General features: G+C 37.3%; 1 pseudogene; it reads left to right on the forward strand.

The window, feature by feature from the left end:
- Nucleotides 1-1,157: 1,157 nt before the first annotated feature.
- Nucleotides 1,158-3,191, forward strand: LOC123771207 (folate receptor beta-like; annotated as a pseudogene).
- Nucleotides 3,192-5,950: the final 2,759 nt, after the last annotated feature.

Here is a 5,950-nt window from a genome sequence, read left to right on the forward strand (position 1 = left end):
GCAGTTCAGTTTTGGTCGCCATATTATAGAATGGATATAAATTCACTTGAACGTGTCCAGCGTAGGATGACTAAGTTAATTCCCCAAATTAGAAATCTTTCATATGAAGAAAGATTAACAAAGCTTAAGTTGCATTCACTGGAAAGGCGAAGAGTTAGGGGCGACATGATAGAGGTTTACAAGTGGGTGAATGGACATAACAAGGGGGATATTAATAGGGTATTAAAAGTATCAACACAGGACAGAACACGAAACAATGGGTATAAATTGGATAAGTTTAGATTTAGGAAAGACTTGGGTAAATACTGGTTCAGTAACAGGGTTGTTGATTTGTGGAACCAATTGCCGCATAACGTGGTGGAGGTGGGGTCCCTCGATTGTTTCAAGCGCGGATTGGACAAGTATATGAGTGGGATTGGGTGGTTATAGAATAGGAGCTGCCTCGAATGGGCCAATAGGCCTTCTGCAGTTACCTTTGTTCTTATGTTCTTATGTTCTTATGGTCTAAACCTCGACTGGCCATTATTTATTAAGTTGTCTTATTCCTCCCCCGAGAATGCTAGCAAAATATTGATGCTGTGAACTATTGATTAAACTATTTCTCTACCAAAAAATCTTTAATGTCTCAAAATTGATGTGAATTTCGTAACTTTGACTAACAAATGGTCCTATGGTAAAGTATAAACCCTAGATTGCTGTTGAAAATAACATTTTATTTTAATTTGAAAGCAAAATTACCTTTTTATAACCTGAAAGTGTAAAAGTTTGCTATACTACCTAGAAGTCCATAACTATTACTAGGTTAAAAAAAAATTAAAACTAATTGAACTTTTGCACTTAGTGTGTAAACAAAGGTCTTGAATATACACTAGTTAGGACAACTTGAATTTACTTAAATCTGGTATGTCGTCTACTTGAAAGTAAAGTCCTTGGCATGTGCTCGAACCTTAATAATGTGCTCCGGAGAGTGCGAGACATGTACTGTACTTGGTCATTTGCTATACTAAAGTTTATTTTGGTCGATTTTGTATACTGTGTAAGGTCTATATACATGCTAGTTTGTCCTTGACAAGCTAGTCCAGAAACTTCAATAGATGACTTTTACCTAGTTTTTTATCTTCGTCCTAGAATGTTCTGCTTAACGTTGGTCGTGACCATGGCTCAGAAGTAGAGATGTGGATACTCTAATAAACACTTGTATAGATTCTAAACATCACAAAAGTGCACCAGGACCAGAAGGCAGTCTGTTTACTACGGTATGGATAATTTCTTTTAACGTCTTGCTTTTTAATGTACAATATTGTCACTACAGTAGATTAAAAAAAAAAATCTGAAGCCTTCAAAAATATGCTTTTAGCTGTAAAGAGCTTTTGACAGTAGTCAAACTTGATATCCTTTCTACCTAAATGATAAATTGCTTAACAGAAAGTACCTCTTTATATTTGATTTTTTGTGTCATCAGTGGAAGAATAGGTCCTGCTGTACAGAGAATACTACTAGACTTATTCACGAGTCTAGTCCTTACAACTTCAATTATGACCACTGTTCTCGAGTAGAGTCCATGTCCTCGGAATGTAAACGGCATTTCATGCTCGATCACTGCTTTTATGAATGTTCACCCAATGTTGGCCCATGGGTCGTGTCGGTAAGTATTGCAGAACGTCTAAATTCTATATTTTAAAGGACTTTTATTTAACTAGGGTTTCTGCATTGTTTTAATAACTTAAACATGTTTAAACAATTATTTTTAATCATTAAAAATTTAACATTGTGCAAAACTTAAAAGGCTATTTTATAAAGTTTTTATTTTGGTATTCTGAAAGTGACTTCCCCTAAGCATTTAAATGGCATAGTGGCTTGGTTTTTTTTTTTTTTTTACCAAAAAATAAATTTGTCTAGACATGCAAGAGATTTGGCTCGCTAGTTCCTTTTGCAACGTTAAATAAATTTTCCCTGCAGGAAAATCGCTCGTGGCGGCGGGAAAGATACTGGGGAGTCCCTCTGTGTGCCATTGTGAGCTTTGGTTTACTGCGTGTGCCAACGATGTCACTTGCACAGACAATTGGACCAACAATTTCAGGTGGTTGAATATGACGGGTGATTGCCCAACAAAAGGAAGCTGCTTGACAAATTACTGCCCCATAAATTCTACCTGTCAAACATTTAAAGAAATCTATAAGACAGCCCGGAACTTCTGTGAAAAGGTATGTTAAACACAACTTTTTTTTTTTTTTTTTTTTCTTCCCTCGCCACCTTTCTAGATTCAAAGTTCAGTGTATTATTGTCCATGTGACTTGCCAATTTTATATTTTCCAAATGCCCTAAAATTGGCTATTCAATGTAGATTTAAATTCATAGGCCTAGAGAGTAGACTGCCCTCTTAATATTTTTCCTACCAAGATGGGAAAGGGGTTACTGAACATCTACAAATATCACAAAGATTGATGTGGCTTGATTGTTTCCAAATTTCAGTTTGGCAACTTTAATTGTTAAAATATTTTGATGCTATTTTCTTAATAGTACCTGCTATAAGACTCTGCCTCCTGTGTACATGTCTATTGATACCCAGTAAAGGTGGTATCCCTTCCATATGACTTGCCAGACTGGCTTAATTATTACTAAAGTTGTTTACGCTTAACTATGCAACTTTTTTTCCAGCCTTCTCCTTAAACACTGACACACCCAGTACCTGGTAAGGTTAAATGGTGTGCTTTAAAATTACCACTGTACAAGTGCATTTTTTTCTCAATCAAGAAATGAGTTCATAAAAGTTCCTAAAGTCTTGCATAAACCATTCCCTTTAGTGAAGTTTAAAATATACCTGTACTTTAATACCTGCATTTTTATACAAAGTTGACTCTTCATTCTAGGTGTGGGACAATGCTTGGAAATATGCTGAACCGACACCACCATGTATGCACCTACAGTTCAACCAATCTGCCATCAATCCAAATGATGCTGTTGCTCTACATTATGCACAGATTATAGCTGGTTCCCAGATGCACAGCTGCAACCTAATGTGGTTTAGTATACAACTTGCTGTTTGGGCATTTATCAATAGAATATTGACAGTTGCATCCTAGACTTGGCTTGTTGCCATAGTTCATTAATTAACTCTTTACTTTTGACTATAAACTTGCCCTTGCTGAGGGGAAACGATTCTATTAAAATGTTTACAAAGAAAAAAAAAATTCTGAGTGTAATATCCTGATCACATGAGTAATAGTGTGCTGTATTCTGGTTCTGCCCTTGTGCCTCGTCTACCTCTATTAAATTATCTGAAATGTGCCAGAAATAAAATGCTCCTTTATTTCTATCAGACATCACCCAATGAAATTTTGGTAGATTCTCAACCACATTGGAGTTGTCAAACTTGCAGCCAAGGCCATTTTACTTGTTCTGTTTCACGTCCCCTCTCCCCCTTAAAAAAAATAGTTTGGAAATCTGCCCAGTCATGTTCTGTGAATGTTGGCAAGGTCGTGGGCTTTGTTAAAACTAACAAACTGCACACCATCTCTTTTTCTTGTAGTCTTTAATATTCTTTAATATAGTCTTCTTTATTCTTTAGTATTTTAGTATTCTTCTTTATTCTTTAGTATTTTAGTATTCTTCTTTATTCTTTAGTATTTTAGTATTCTTCTTTATTCTTCTATTCTTTAGTATAGTCTTTAATATTTAGATTATTAATGATGGACAGATGGTGCTAGTCTTCCCAGCTTGGTGCTACCTTTTGATGACTGCCACAGATTGGAGATTCTTTCTCTGGACTAAAAATCTCTCGCTTCCTCATTACATGTCCCATGCATTGTCCTGTCCCTGCCACCATCTCTCCCTCCTTACCAAACTAGGAAGGCCCTCTAGGCAATTTTTTCTTTCTTAAATTCTGCCATCTACATCTTGGTAATTTTGTGGCCACAGCTGCTGTACACCCTTCTCCTTGCTGCCCAATATTTAACAATTGTAGAGTGGATACAGAATTTAAAGTGTACATCAATCATCCACCCAGAATTGGCAAATTCTCCTTGCATATAGGCCAGAAGACTACTCTTCTGGCATGTCCTTGTAAATTCCTCCTCCATATTCTCCTTGGACCAAATGCATCCACAAAGTGCACAATTTTTTGTTGTTAAATTCTGGTAGACTGACTTGCATTCACTTGCCATACTAAAAGGTGATCTTTCTGCACTTTAATATACCTGGGTTGGTGGGGAAAGGGTGACCTTTACCTCTAAAACTTCAAGAATTGCCTTATCGGGAAAAAAATGGGGCAAGTTTCATTTTAAGACCTTACTGGAAACTTGCTACTACCTTTGTCTCTTGCTTTCATGTTAAATTTGTCCTTTTACTGCTATAAACTTGCCCTGCTCAATGCCATTCTTCGCTCCATCTCTTACTATCCCACATGTGGCAGAGAATGCTTTTCTTTAGGTTCTGACTGTGCTTACTCCTAGTGCATAGCCTGGAAGTCCCAGCACACGTGTAGATTTTGACTGAATTAATTCGACAAAATTTTTGCCAAAGTCTGAAATCTTGTATTGGGTCAGGTGAACACTGAAGGTGATCTATCCTTGGATACCTGGATAATAATTATTACAAATGGATAAATCTCCAAAGATGGTTACACACTTGCAACCGAATTCAATATCTGCTTTCTGTAAATTGGTGTCGACCTTGCCAGAAAATTACTAAAGACCCAGACAGATGTCACCAAGTCGCATCAGCAGCTATCCTATCACTACTCATCTTGCCAGTCAGCCCGACAGACATTCAATCATTTCAATCACAGTCATTCACAATCAATCGCAATCACTAATTCAAACCACAGCTGGGAACATATTAGTGAAATAGTCTTTGGTATGAGTGTTGGGGGGGGGGCCCCCCCCTCCCCCTGCTCTACCCATAGCGCTGCTATTCAACAAATGTCTTATTTTTACTGATATCCTCAAAGCAAGAGTGAGGCCATTTCAAAAGGGGCAAGACAGCTGACCTAAATTACAGACCAATATCAAATCTACTGATGCTTTCAAAAATTTTCATTTGATGGTGCTACATAACCTTCCTGGTTTGGTGCCTTCTTTTTGATACTTATTTTCAAAAATATTTGAAAAATCACTTACTGACTGCTCTATTTCTACTTTGAAAAACTTGACATTATTAAATCCCTACCAGTTTGGTACTCTTTTGGGAATGGATGCCAATGCCATTATTAGGCTGCTCAATATAATCCATAAAGCCCTTGTCAGAATAAAGTTCCCAATTGGCCCCTCTATTGACCTGTGAAAAGCCTTTGATATTGTAAATCATAACTACCTCTTAAACTTTACCATGGTATCAGAGGCCTAGCTCTGGATTATTAGTTCCTTTCTTGGTGATGCACCATTATGTAGCCATCAATAACTTGACCCCCCCCCCCTATCTACCATTGACAGTAGGAATGCCACAGGGCAGCATCTTGGGGCCCTTTATTTCTTATATCAATGATTTGCTAAATGTTTGTAACATTCTTAAACCTATACTATTTGCTGACAATACTACCTTTCCTCTATTCTGACCCAAACTTGCCAAATATTGTCGATAATGAATTAATCCACTCGTGGATGTCTACCAACAAACTCGCTGAACATAGATAAGGCCTAATGTACTATATTTTATTTGGTAGTAAATTGCCAAATGAAATTCAACTTCAGGTAGACAATGTTAACATTGTCAAAAAAATAAGGGAAAAGTTATACATAGACACGACTCAACTTCAGCACCCACATAACGCAGCCAAAAGTCTTAAATTAGTCTCCGTGGTGTAGTGGTAAGACACTCGCCTGGCGTTCCGCGAGCGCTATGTCATGGGTTCGTATCCTGGCCGGGGAGGATTTACTGGGCGCAATTCCTTAACTGTAGCCTCTGTTTAACGCAACAGTAAAATGTGTACTTGGATGAAAAAACGATTCTTCGC

The sequence above is a fragment of the Procambarus clarkii genome, chromosome 23 (assembly GCF_040958095.1).
Source record: "Procambarus clarkii isolate CNS0578487 chromosome 23, FALCON_Pclarkii_2.0, whole genome shotgun sequence".
NCBI classification, from domain to species: domain Eukaryota; kingdom Metazoa; phylum Arthropoda; class Malacostraca; order Decapoda; family Cambaridae; genus Procambarus; species Procambarus clarkii.